This window comes from Castanea sativa, chromosome 4 (assembly GCF_040712315.1).
Source record: "Castanea sativa cultivar Marrone di Chiusa Pesio chromosome 4, ASM4071231v1".
In the NCBI taxonomy this organism is placed as follows: Eukaryota; Viridiplantae; Streptophyta; class Magnoliopsida; order Fagales; family Fagaceae; genus Castanea; species Castanea sativa.
This window is the reverse complement of record NC_134016.1, coordinates 45,058,690-45,073,277: the sequence shown is the minus strand read 5'-3', so window position 1 is coordinate 45,073,277 and position 14,588 is coordinate 45,058,690. Positions and strand designations below refer to the sequence as shown.

The 14,588-nt window shown below is 40.5% G+C and overlaps 1 pseudogene; it reads right to left on the bottom strand.

The window, feature by feature from the left end:
* The window catches only part of LOC142632991 (cytochrome P450 71A3-like), a 35,516-nt pseudogene that overhangs the window by 16,858 nt on the left and 4,070 nt on the right, over positions 1-14,588 (bottom strand).

The following is a 14,588-nucleotide window of genomic DNA, read 5'->3' as shown; positions in this document are numbered from 1 at the left end:
AATGAAAGACAATTTTGTTTGATTTTCACTCATGTTGTATTTGTTTTACTTTATTCTTTTTGTACTTGTCGTAAAAGTTCTCATTAATACATAGCTAAAGGAAGGTCAGAACAAACCAATCTAACTCCAGGGATTGCACAATTACAACCTCCACACAGCCATGCGCATATTTGCTTTGCAAAGTAGAATACTTAAGAACCTGACAAAGAGTAACTTAGTTTGGATATTAAACAATGCCTTAGTTAAAAAACCTCGTATGATAGTTAAACTTTTGTAATCTGTGGTATTGCTTTTAGTAGGATGTAAGGTCCGAGGACCATTCCTTACAAAAATTTGCTTAACACTTAAAGATATAGAACTTAAGATCCGAATTAATGAATGGTAAGATACTGATTTCCACAAAACGTGTGATAAGAATAAGAACAGTGACAATATATTAAGAATAGTAACTTTAACTATTAATTTTTCCAAAGTAGGAGGTCCGAGGACCCGGCATACCTAAGGTTCTGTTTAACAAATGATAAGATATCAATTTCCACAAGGTTTGTGGTCCGAGGACTACACTTAACCAAGTTTCTGTTTGACTCTTAAAAATAATAACTTCAAATGTTAATTTTCCCAAAGTAGAAGGTCCGAGGACCCGGCATAACTTAGGTTCTGTTTAACAAATAACAAGATATCAATTTCCACAAGGTTTGTGGTCCGAGGACTACACTTAACCAAGTTTCTGTTTGACTCTTATAAATAGTAACTTCAAATGTTAATTTTCCCAAAGTAGGAGGTCCGAGGACCCGGCATAACTTAGGTTCTGTTTAACAAATGACAAGATATCAATTTCCACAAGGTTTGTGGTCTGAGGACTACACTTAACCAAGTTTTTGTTTGACTCTTACAAATAGTAACTTCAAATGTTAATTTTCCCAAAGTAGGAGGTCCGAGGACCCGGCATAACTTAGGTTTTGTTTAACAAATGACAAGATATCAATTTCTACAAGGTTTGTGGTCCGAGGACTACACTTAACCAAGTTTCTGTTTGACTCTTACAAATAGTAACTTCAAATGTTAATTTTCCCAAAGTAGGAGGTCCGAGGACCCGGCATAACTTAGGTTCTATTTAACAAATGACAAGATATCAATTTTCACAAGGTTTGTGGTCCAAGGACTACACTTAACCAAGTTTCTGTTTGACTCTTAAAAATAGTAACTTCAAATGTTAATTTTCCCAAAGTAGGAGGTCCGAGGACCCGGCATAACTTAGGTTCTGTTTAACAAATGACAAGATATCAATTTCCACAAGGTTTGTGGTCCGAGGACCATACTTAACCAAGTTTCTGTTTGACACTTACGAATAGTAACTTCAAATGTTAATTTTCCTAAAGTAGGAGGTCCGAGGACCCGGCATAACTTAGGTTCTGTTTAACAAATGACAAGATATCAATTTCCACAAGGTTTGTGGTCCGAGGACCATACTTAACCAAGTTTCTGTTTGACACTTACGAATAGTAACTTCAAGCCCCTGAGGTATTTATAACTTTGAACTACTAACTAACAAAAGCACATTTTATTAATAATAATACCTTCGAAGGTTATTTACATTCCATGGGCGTGGTACAATTCTTTCATCTAGGTCAGCTAACCGATACAACCCTATGCCCGCTACTGAAACAATGCGATAGGGGCCTTCCCAGTTTGGTCTTAGCTTACCCTAAGCTGGGTTCTTAGAAGTGCCCACAACTCTCCTCAATACAAGATCCCCAGGAGCGAGTGGCCTTAGTTTCACGTGGGCATTATATCCCCGTTTAAGCTTCTGTTGATAATAAGCCATTTGGACCATAGCTGCCTCGTGTCGTTCCTCAAGTAAATCAAGATCTTTCTCTAGGAGGCCATCGTTATTCTCCGGACTAAAAGTACTTGTCTTCAGGGCGGGAAAACCAGATTCCAGAGGTATCACCGCCTCGGCTCCATAAGTCATAGAGAATGGCGTTTCTCCCGTGGACCTGCGCGGTGTAGTCCGATACGTCCACAGAACATGTGGGAGCTCTTCTACCCATCTTCCCTTTGCATCGTCCAACATTTTCTTCAACCCACTGACTATGACCTTGTTAACGACCTCGGCTTGCCCATTTCCCTGAGAATAAGCTGGGGTGGAGTATCTATTTATGATGCCCATGTCACCACAGTATTTCCTAAAAGCCTTGCTGTCGAATTGAACGCCATTATCTGAGATAAGTGTGTATGGTATACCGAATCTAGTGACGATGTTTTTCCAGACAAATTACTTGGAATCAACGTCCCTGATATTTGCTAAGGGCTCGGCCTCAACCCATTTAGTGAAATAGTCTATCCCCACGAGAAGCCATCTTTTATTTCCTGCAGCCCTCGGAAATGGCCCCACTATGTCCAATCCCCACTGTGCAAAAGGCCAAGGACTGGATAGAGGGTTTAGAGCCCCTCCAGGTTGATGAATATTTGGGGCGAACCTCTGGCATTGATCACATTTTCGAGCATAATCCTGAGCCTCCCTCTGCATATTGGGCCACCAATAACCCTGAGTCAGAGTTCTGTGGGCTAAGGTTCTTCCCCCGGTATGGCTCCCACAAATCCCTTCATGTAGTTCTTCCAGAAGTGCTTCCGTTGATTCAGGGTGCACACACAACAAGTACGGTCCTGAGAAGGATCATTTATACAATTTCTAGTCCTCGGACAACCAGAAACGTGGCGCCTTTCGACGTATCTTATCTGCTTCAGACCTGTCCTCAAGAAGGATGTCATTCTTAAGGAAAGATATAACTGGGTCAATCCAACTAGGTCCAGGCCTTATCAGATGAATGCAAACTGCGTTGACAGTAGTAAGAGTTGGCTCTAGTAAATCCTCCACGAGGATAATCCTGGGCAAGCCCTGAGCGGAAGACGTTGCTAACGTAGCCAAAGAATCTGCATGGGTGTTTCCACTCCTAGAAATGTGAGCTAAAATGAAGGAGTCAAATTCAGCTTGCTGGCGCTTGACCTGAGCCAAATATTCTTGCATTCTTGGGTCCCTAGCCTCCATGGTCCCCGTGACTTGGCCAACCACTAACTGAGAGTCCGAGAACACATGGATTTCCTTTCCACCCATTCTGTGTACCATCTTCATGCCCACCAAGACTGCTTCATACTCGGCCTCATTATTAGTAGCCGAGAACGCCAATCTCAAAGATTTTTCGAAGACAATTCCCTCAGGGGACATCAGGACAAGTCCAACACCAGACCCTCTCTGATTAGCTGCCCCATCCACATACACTTTCCAAGTCGGAGGTACTGCAGCTGTGATCACACCAACTGATTTTTCATCCATGTGTGCCTCTTTCAGAGTTTCTTCTAGCAGTGGTTTGGTAAACTCTGGCACTAAGTCAGTGAGGACCTGGCCCTTCACCGAGGTGCGAGGCTTGTATTTAACATCAAAGGCTCCCAAAATGGTTCCCCATTTTGCCACCCTGCCAGAGTAATCGGCATTGCGTAACATCGCCTTAAGAGGCAATTGGGTCAGAACCACCACAGTGTGAGACTGGAAATAATGAGGAAGCTTCCGCGTGGCATGAACTATGGCCAGAAGTTCTTTCTCCAAGAGTAGATAGTGGACCTCGGCCTCATTCAAAGACTTACTAACGTAGTAGACCGGTCTTTGCACCTCGCTTTCATTCCTTATAAGGATCAGGCTGACCGCGTGGACGGCCACTGCCAGATAAGCAAACAAGACCTCGTCCGCCTCGGGGCGAGACAAAATGTGTGGCCGAGAAAGATATTGCTTAAGCTGTTGGAAAGCTAACACGCAGTCCTCGGTCCATTGAAACCCTTTCCACTTATTCAACAATTGGAAGAAAGGACGGCATCGGTCAGCTAACCGAGAGATAAACCTATTCAATGCAGCAATCATTCCGGTCAATTTCTGGATCTCTTTTGGGTTCCGAGGCAGCTGCGAATCCTGAATAGCCTTGACCTGCGCTGGGTTCACCTCTATGCCTCTGTGAGTAATCATATACCCCAGGAACTTTCCAAATCCCACGCCAAAAGAGCACTTTGAGGCGTTAAGGCGCAACTTGTACTTTCTTAGCACCTAGAAGGTGTCGGCTAGATCTTTGATGTGTGAAGGTATTGTTTTTCTCTTCACCACCATATCATCTACATATACCTCAATGGTCTTCCCTAGTTGCTGTTCAAACATTCTGGTCATCATTCTTTGGTAGGTAGCCCCAGCATTCTTCAACCCAAATGGCATGACCTTATAGTGGTAGTTTCCTGTTGGAGTAATGAAAGCGGTCTTCTCCTGATCCTCCAATGCTAATGGAATCTGATGGTAACCCTGGAAGGCATCCAAAAAACTCATCCGAGGATGTCCGACAATGGCATCCACCAGTTGATCAATACGAGGCATTGGGAACGAATCCTTGGGGCAGGCCTTGTTCAAATCTGTGAAGTCCACACATACTCTTCACGTTCCATTCTTATTTTTAACCACAACCGTATGCGCCAACCATTCAGGGTAGAAAACTTCTTTAATAGCCCCAGCCCTCTTGAGTATAAGCACCTTTTCCTTCACAGCCTCGGAATGTTCTTTGGAAGAACGCCGAGGTGGCTGCCTTCTCGGAACAATGGCAGGGTTGACGTTTAAACGATGACAAATGAAGCTCGGATCTACGCTTGGAGCCTCATAAGGATCCCACGCAAAAACATCAATATTGTCTTTCAGAAATTCCAACAACTCCATCTTCTCCTAGTGTGGCAAACGTATGCCAACTTGGAAGAACCTCTCTGGGTCATCCGCTATCAAAAACTTCTCTAACTCCTCACAAACAGCCTCCTCTCCTGTCAGCGCTCCAAGTGCACCCGTAGCTGTTAATTGCTATGACTCTTGGATGGGCAAAGCTGATGACTCGGCTTCTGTCTGATGACTCGGCTTCTGTCTGATGAAGCACTGCGGCCGATATGCATTGCCTGGCCACCGATTGGCTGCCGAGAATTTCCTCAACATATTCCCCAGAGGGGAATTTAACCTTAACATGCAAGGTAGAGGAGACGGCTCCCAGAGCGTGCAGCCACGGCCTGGCGAGGATGGCTGTATATGGGGAGTACGCGTCAACCACAATGAAATCCACCTCAACCGTTTCTGGGCCGGATTGAACGGGCAAACAAATCTGTCCCTTTGGCACAACGGCTCTCCCTTCGAAACTTATAAGTGGCGAGTCATAAGGAGTAAGATCTTCCAGCTTTAACCTTAGCCCCTTAAATAAATCAGGGTACATGATATCTGCACCGCTGCCTTGATCAATCATCACTCTCTTCACATCATAACTCCCTATCCTGAGAGTGACCACAAGAGCATCGTCATGGGGTTGAATGGTACCAACCTTATCCTCCTCTGAAAATCCCAAGACGGGTAAAGTCACCTTCAACCTCTTCGGCCTGCAGCCTACCTCCTCGACCTGAGAATGGGAAACCGCCATCACCCTAGTGGGACCTGAGCCAGTCCTGCCAGGTGCAGCGAAGATAACATTAATTGTTCCCAATGCCGGCCGAGATGGATTACCCTTCTGATTGTTCGAGCCAGATTGACTGCCCTGTCCACTAGGTTGACACAAGTGCTGCTTTAGTTTTCCTTCACTGACCAGCTGCTCCAAGTGGTTCCAAAGGGTCCGACAGTTCTTGGTAGTGTGGCCCACGTCCTGATGGTACTGACAAAAGAGGTTCTGATTCCTCTTCACAGGGTCTCCTGCCATCTTACTAGGCCACCTGAAGAAGGGCTCCTAACGAACTTTCTCCAGTAATTGGTGTACTGGTTCTCGGAACACAGTGTTCACGGCCTGAGTTGCTGCCGAGCCGGATTGACCACTATAATCTCTCCTCGGCTTGTTGTTGTGGTATCTGTCCGACCTGAAATCCCTTCTCTCTTGCGGGATAACCTTCTCCTTACCCTTTCCTTGCTGCTGGTCTTCCTCCACTCTTTTGTACTCGTCAATACGGTCCATGAGGCGACGTACGCTGCGGACGGGCTTTTTGGTCAAAGACTTTCTCAAGTCGTGATTAGTAGGAAGACCTACCTTAAAGGTATTGAGCGCCACCTCATCAAAGTCACCATCTATTTCATTAAACATTTTCCAGTACCGGTCGAAATATGCTTTCAACGTCTCCCCTTCCCTCATGGTCATGGATAGCAGCGAGTCCAATGGCCGAGGTACTCTGCTACACGTAATGAACCACGAAGCAAACGCTCTAGTGAGCTCCCCAAACGAACCTATAGACCCTGATTTAAGGCCGTTGAACCACCTCATAGCAACAGGTCCCAAGCTAGAGGGGAAAACTTTACACATCAGGGTCTCGTTGTGAGAGTGCACCGCCATCCTCTGGTTAAAGTGACTCACGAGCTCCACCGGATCAGTCCGGCCATTGTAGATGGTAAAGGTGGGCTGGGTAAACCTCCTGGGAAGCCTCCCTTTCTCAATCCTCCGTGAAAACGGAGATTTGGAGAGTTGGTGCAACACTCGACTCATAGCATCGTTCCCTAAGCCCCTAGAAGGAAGCTTCTTGCGTCTGCGAGCTAGCTGGTCGTCCTCCCCAAAGCTGGGGGGTGAACATGACCTTGAGCTGTAACTACCTCCCCGGACTTCCTCTGAAGAAGGATTAGATGAGGACGGTGAAGACTTACGTCTGGCGCGGTGCAGCTTTCTTTTCAAACGATTAATCTCCTTCTGCATGGCTTTAGCACCATCCTCGTGGGTGGTGCTACCCCCGCCATGAGTATGGCTAGCCCCGAGGTATTCTATATGAACACTTTCCTCACGATCCCTTCGACGCTCAAGACGCTCGAAAAGATCCTCCGGTGGTGATCCCTATGATTCTGCATGGTGAAAACCTAGGCCTGCCATAGTATCCCAGCTCCTTTCCCGACTAGATTTCCCACAGACGGCGCCAATTGTAAGTGCACAATTGCACCTGGACCCAAAGACAATTACGGGCTCAGGCCCAATGAGTCTTAAACAATAAAATTTGTAGAGTGTGGGCTTGAAATCTAGGTTAGAGGTACTGAGAACTTGATAACAGGTTAAGAGTTACAAACACTTGTAAATAACAAATGGTAATTGCAAATAGACCTCCTTGGACATAAGCCGAGGACTACTTCTGTATTATCTCTCTCTCTCTCTCTTAAAAGTTACAATCCTTAATTTCTTTCTTAGTTACCGACCCCCCCTCTTCTCTGGCGTTCATCCCCCTTAAATACTTCTTTTCCTGATACTTTATCCACGTGTTGCTCCAACCCCCTCCCTTCTAGATATTTCTTTTCTTAGTGCCTCTGAACAGTGACCAGAAGTTTCAGTTCTACTGTTCAGGGGTCACTTCCCCATTAATGCGGCCAGGGAGGTATGTGCAGAGTCTTTAATGTGGAGGTGGCAGCCTTTTCTTTTGGTATTTTTCTTACACCGGTGTACCTCAAAGGTTCAGGGTTTCCCCCTTTAACCATTAGTCTTTCCAGAGTTGTGCCTTGACCTTCATAATGAAGCTCTGAATTCTCTTGGATCTGTCCGAGGAGAAGCTCGCCCTTGGCTGTATCCTCGGACCCTCGGCGTATGGGCCAATTCGCAGAGCTAACAAATTCTTAACTCAAGAGCAGGTCGGCCCTCCATGCTACAGTCCAAAGGCCCATATGCCCACTTGGGTCTTTTTACTCCCCACAAGTAGTTTACTTTTGCTTTAATAGTCTATTTTCATTTACCTTATAGTTTTTATAACTCTTGGATATTTAGTTTAAAACTTCAGTTTATTTTTTAGTACTTTGTTTATGTATCCTTGTTTTGTAGCATTTTAAGTACTTTTAGATTAATGCATACATTATCATTAGTACTACACTCTTGTGCCCTTGTTGGATCTTGTATCCTTAATGCAAATACCTTTTGTGTTTTGCAATGGATGTGTGTTGGACATGCAATTAACTTTTACATTGCTCTTAAGTGCATTGCGTGTCTAGATGATCATTTACTAGTTAAATGTTCATTGTAGTCATTCTTTGATGACTATTCTTGTTTGATCAAGTTATGCTTCATAGTTTATAGCTTGTTTAATTCCTTGATCTCATTTTACTTATTCCTATATGTACCTTGTATTCAACTTGTCATAAGCTTAATGAAAGTTTTGTTTTTGTGCGAGTGTTTCAGAATACAGGTGTATACGTGCAAGTGCTTCACAGTTTCTAGATTAGGTGTGAGTGAGTTTTACCACTGTTTCCAATCTCACGTTTAAGTCTAGAGTCTGTTTTAGGGGTTTTGTCATGAAATAGCCAAATGGGGAGATTGTAAAGTTGTTATTTACAACTATTTTGTGTTAGCTTTAATTCCATGCCAAATTTGATTGTAATTTTGTTCAACCATGTTTACCCTGTATTTTATATGGGATTTCATTGTATGGGTTGTGGGTGAAAGAGAGTGTGAAGACTCAAGTTTTTATTGAAGACAAAGTGGATTTCGCAAGAAGTTCACAAGAAGCCTTCCCGCGAAGTGAGCCACGTACAGAGCATATGACTGGAATGCGAAGAGTCATAAAAAATTGGTGACAACTAGTTTTCACGAGTAATTCACAGGTAAGGCCTTCTCGCGAAACATTCTGTTTTGCTATTTTGGCATATCTACTACACTGTCTTCACCCACACTATATATACCCACATTACCCACATATTGTAAGGAGTGCTTTCAAAGAGAAAACCCCTAGCATACACACTTAAGAGTTAGAGATTATTATAGTCACAATCATCTACACAATCCTTTGTAGTTTTCCTTTACTCCTACCTCTCCAAATCCATATCCTTGAGAAATTGATAGCCCAAACACTTACCACACCCATTCTGAGTGTCAAGTGAGGTTTTGGTGCTGTTGGGAAGTATTAGAAGAAGTCAAGCTTTGGCAAATGCAATTGAGCTAAATTGCAAGATCCGAAAAGCTAGACAAGACACAGTTCCGAGAAGCCTTGTTGGAGTAGGAGTTTGGAGGGCTTAGGTGCATTGGGTAGATTAGGCTTGGAGGTCTTTTGCTATTCATGTATCTCAACTTATTGTCTAGTGGATCAATTTACTGCTTGGAGGGCGACGGAAAGGTTTTTTGCCAAGTTCTTCGATAACATATCGCCGTTTTATCTTGTGTTTGCATCTTTCTTGCCTACTCTTTTAACTTTCATTTTACTGTTGATATATGATAAATATGGCTTAGAGTAGTTTTAATTTTTGTTCGCTCACATTTACTCTATTTCACACTTAGTTAAGTTAGAGTAAAATCAACCGAGTCGTAATCTTTTAATTTGGGGGTCCAAATAGCTATTGTGTTTTAGCACAAATCCGAGCTTTCAACATGCATATTTCGAAGATTGATTTTTGTGTCTTAGACCCAAATTTGATGTCGGTAAGATCTTAGAAGCACATAATTAATTTGCATTCATATTTTGGAGATGGATTTTTGTGTCTTAGGTGTGTAGGAATTTCCAACTTGGGTGGAGGATCAATTGAAGCTTTTGATTTGGATGATAAGCAATCAAAGGGGAAAGTAAATGGTTCAAATGGAAGCACCAAAACCTTGGGGAAAACATAGAGAAATTACCTCAATGAGTTGCAATGTACAGAACACAAGGATTAAGATGTGAGAAAGCTTCAAGTTATCTACTAAGCAAATGATTCAAATATGTGATTATCTTAGGGAGATCATTTTATGTTTTCTAATTGTTTGATTTGTGTTATTTTACAAGCTAAAAATGTACTACTATCATCCTATGTTCAAAATGTAATACCAATTTTCTAATTATTTGTTTATGAATAATCTATAAACACAGATGCTCTAACTTTGTATTAATTAGCTTGAACCACATTACATGCCCATGTGTTTCAGACATGTAATATTTCCTAGTGGCAATTTTATGGACGCTAAGAACATGTTCTAAAAGCTTGAATTTACATGTTTTTTAGCAAAAACTATTTCAAGAAGAGATAAATCTTAAACCTGTGTATCGTATGGGTTAATGACTAGTTACATTTCAAACCTGATGGTGACTTATATAATCAATTGGATTTGGCGCTTGGGTAGGGAAAACCATTATATATATATATATATATATATATATATATATATATATATATATATAAAGAGAGAGAGAGAGACGCACGCCCACACAACAACAATGTGTTTAAGTATTCAAATTATTTCTACAATAATGTATTGTATTTCATAAAAATGAGTAAGTAAATGCAAAAATGGTTTTAAATTGAAATGATTTATATATTTTATGAGATTAGCAATAAGTCAATATCCATAATGAATTTCGCTTGAAATTTATTTTAAAATACTAAAATTCATTACATGACAATTATAAGCAAAACTTTGACTATGAAAAATTAAAACTCAACTTATTAGTGTGTGTATATATTAAACCTTAACAAATAAACATTATATAATAGTTATACTATCATTTTATGGGTAAGCTAACATTGAAATGATGTTTAATATTATTCAAATGAGTGGTATTTTACCATTCAAATCTTTGAATATAAATATACATGTCTGTACGTTGTGCTCGTGCATAGTGGCATGGGTGTATTTATATGTCTACAGATGATGTGTGTGTCTATATATATATTACAAGTTTTAGCCCTTAAAGTCAAATTCTGGTTATGCCATTTATTCCCATGAGAAGTTTATCAATCCCAAAAATAAGGATGAGATGCACATGAGAGAGAGAGAGAGAGAGAGAGAGAGAGAGAGAGAGAGAGAGAGAGAGAGAGAGAGATGCTTACTAAGAATAGAGCTTTAATGCTAACTCTATCAATAGGGAAACCGATAACGTTTTCTTTCTGAATCCAAAACAAACATCGACAAAGTCACTAATGCTATGTTTGGAAGTTTGGAGGGAGAGGAGAGTAGTGGGGAGGAGAGTAGCGGGAAATGGTTATCATCCACCATGTTTTTAAAATTAAGTTAAGAGGACAGGAATAACTAGCCTTTTCATAGTTTGTAATTTTGTTAATATGGTAAGGGTAAATTTGATAATTCATTTGGTCAAGTATTTCTATACTCTACTCTTCCTCCAAATCTCTCCAATTTGAGGAATTAAAAATGAGAGGTTAGAAGTAGTTAGAACCCCTCCAAATCTCTCCCCCTCCTCCCTTTGGAAAACATCGAAATAAATTAATTTAACTTACTCTCCCTCTCTCTACTCTACTTTATTCCCCTTTACTCCCCCTCCATCCAAACAAGCTATAAGAACATGATCATGACCCTCTTTCTTCTCAAAACTTAAATGTTCTTCAATTACCGCTTCTAGAAAATCATAAAGTTGTTTGGCCACTTTCTCCGCTCTAGCATCCAAGCCATTAACTTGATTCACCCAAGAAAGCCATGGAATACAGTCCCCCGTACTTATGACACCCAACAATTCCACAAACTCCCCCGGAAGCTTATTAAACTTCCTTCACCTTCCCCTTCACCATATTTCTTTCCACCCTACATACTACATGAGTGAGCTCTGCAAACACCTCACTAAAATTCACAGATGAAGATGAATCATAACACTGTTTGATTTTCTTTATCATTAGGGAAGTTTCCTTCTCTCTCTTATAGTGAAAGGACTAAACTCTTTTGTTACTCAAAAGATGTTGCACAAGTATGCTTTTCATTTGCCTCCAATACTCACCATAAGGAGCCATTGAAACATCTTTGTAACTGTACAATAGTTTATCAAACCAGTGGTGGCGCCACGTTCAGCCCAGTGTGTTCTCAAGAACACCCTGGCCTGAAAAAAAATTATATATAATAATTAAAATTTTTTTTTTTTTTTACCCTTTAAAAAATAATTAGGAACACCCTCAAATAAAAAAATTATTTGTTCTACTTTCAAGCAAAAAAAAAAAAGCCCAAAAAAAAATTTTGAACTAAAATCTGGAAAAAAAAAATTGTAACAAAGCAAGCCATAAAAAAGTCCAACATCAATCCTAAACAACATATGGTAAAGCAAACCCAATCTAAATAAAATAAATTTAAATTTTAAAAAAACCCAATAGATGGTAAATAGGTAAAGCAAACCCACAGATTCTAAAAAAAAAAAAACCCAACATACGCATCTGCCGATTCATCAAATGGTAAAGCTAAAGCAAAAACTAAAATCTTAAATCACTAAATCAGAAACCTAACCTAAAGACAAAAACCTCATCAGTCAACAGAGCAACACTGCAACACAACAGCCAATAGACGAATCAGGCATCAAAGATCGGTCAAAAAACACAACTCGAGCTCCAATCCAGAGCACATCACATTAGGATTCGAGCATCAAAGATTGCTCACTGGATCGTATCGAAGATCGCTGATCGGTTACGCTCGTCGCTCGCTACGTCGCTCGTCGCCCGACTTGGCGGCTTGGCCTCGATTCCTTTGGCATTGCCCCTCAGCGGCTCAACCTCAGGCCTCCTTACTCCCTCAACCTCAAGGTATTTCATCTTTACTAACTTCTCTCTCTTTTTCTCTCTTACATATACTGGTTATTGGGTTTCTCTTTGTCTCAGTCTCTTTCTCTTTATCTGAAGAATGAAAGTGAAATGATTTAAATGAAATGAGAGTCTCTCTCTCTCTCTCTCTCTCTCTCTCTCTTTAAGACTTTTAGACTTTATCTAATTCTTTTGAACTGTGATTGGCTGATCTTAGCTTTACTTTATAACTTTAGTCTTTATTAATATTTGCCCCTGTTTTTGGTTTTATCCATTGGTGTTGGTGTTGGTGTTGGTGTTGGTGAGATACAATTAAGGCGTAAATGCACTTTTGGTCCCTACGTTTTGAGATCATTTCTATTTTGGTCCCTACATTTCTATTTTACCACTTTTAGTCCCCACAATGAAAAACACATTCCATTTTGGTCCCTACCATTACTCACTTAACAGAAGAATCCTACGTGACAAACGGAGTAAAGTGCTGACACTTTTAATTCTGACGTGGCCATTAAAATAATAAAATAAAAAATAATTTGGCAATTAATAGATGACAAATCAGCATTTTAAATATGTAAAAAAAAAGCCACATTAGAAAAAATAAAATAAAATAATAAAAATAAACTTATTTTTTAAAAATAAAATAAAATATTCTTTTCATTATATTTTTGGAAGACATATTCTTCACTAGAACATGATTGTTCATGTTCTTCCCCGAACTCTCCTCTCTGAGCTCAAAATATCTTCCTAAAACTTTCTCTCTTTCTCTCTCAAACTCTCTTAATCTCTTTGGTTGAAAACCCCAAATCTTTCTCTCTCTCAATCAGGTTTCTCTTTCTCTATCTCAAATCACTGTCTTTCTCAAAGCAGTAGGTCTCTCTCTTAGATCGGTGGGTCTTTACCTCAGATCGGTGGGTGCTCTTGGATCGGTAGGTGGTTTTTGTCTCAAATTGGTGGGTCTTTCTCTATTTCATCTCTCTATCTCTTAGTTCAGTGGTGGAGATTTCAGTGGAGAGAGGTGGCGGCGCACTCCAATGGTGGGTTTGTGGGTGATGATTTTTGTTGATCTGAGTGGGGTTTTCACCTTGTTCAAATCTGGTTTTCTAATGAGGGCTTAAGATTTGATTAAGGGAGTTTTATGGGTTTGGGTGGCAGTGGAGACTAGCGATGGAGGTGAAGAAAGACAGACTCAACTCGGTGGAGGTGGAGATCAATGGTGTTGGTTGGGTTTTATGGGTCTGGGTGGCGGAGGTTAGCTGGGCTCACAGGCTATGGGTAAATCTGGATTTTTTGGCCATTGGTGGGGTTTGAAGGTGGTGGATCGGTGGAGGATTTTCTTGGTCTATTGTTGTGTTTGGTTGAGTTTTGATGTTTAGTGTTTGGTTGGTTGGGTCCGATAGAGATGTTTTAGTGTTTTGGTTGAGATGTTGTGTTTTGGTATTTTTGTAATTGTTGGGTTTTGGTCTCATTTGAAGATTGTTGTGTGTTTCGTATATTTGGTTGCTAAGAAAATGCAAGAAGAGAAACAAAAATATTATTTTTTATAATTTTCTAGGCAACAAGCTATTTGAGGAAGAACATGAACAATTCTGGGAAAGTGAGGAAGAACATGAACAGTTACGGGGAAGAGCACAAAGAACATAACAAAGTAATGATCTTCCAACAAAATAATAAAAAGAAAAAATAATGATGAAAAGAAAAAATGATGAAACTTTTAGATCTTAATTCATGTGAATTTTGGTTTTGAATTCTTTTTTTTATTTAGTTAAAATTAATAAATTAATTTTTAAAATTTATATGCTGATGTGTCAAGGGTGATATGGATTTTTAATAATATTTAAGTCCTCCGCCAACCACCTCAGATATTTCCGTCTGTTGACTGATAGAAAGGACCAAAATAATACGCTTTAATTAATTTAAGAACTAAAAATGGTGAAATTAAAAATGTAAGGACCAAAATGGAAAAAAGCCAAAATATAGGGACTAAAAGTGCATTTACACCTACAATTAATTGTCTTTTGTTGTATTTTGATTGTGAATTTTTTTTATTGGCTCTTGTGAATGGGGGCCATGGGGATGGGGCTTGTCTATTGAGTGGGGGGGGGGGGTG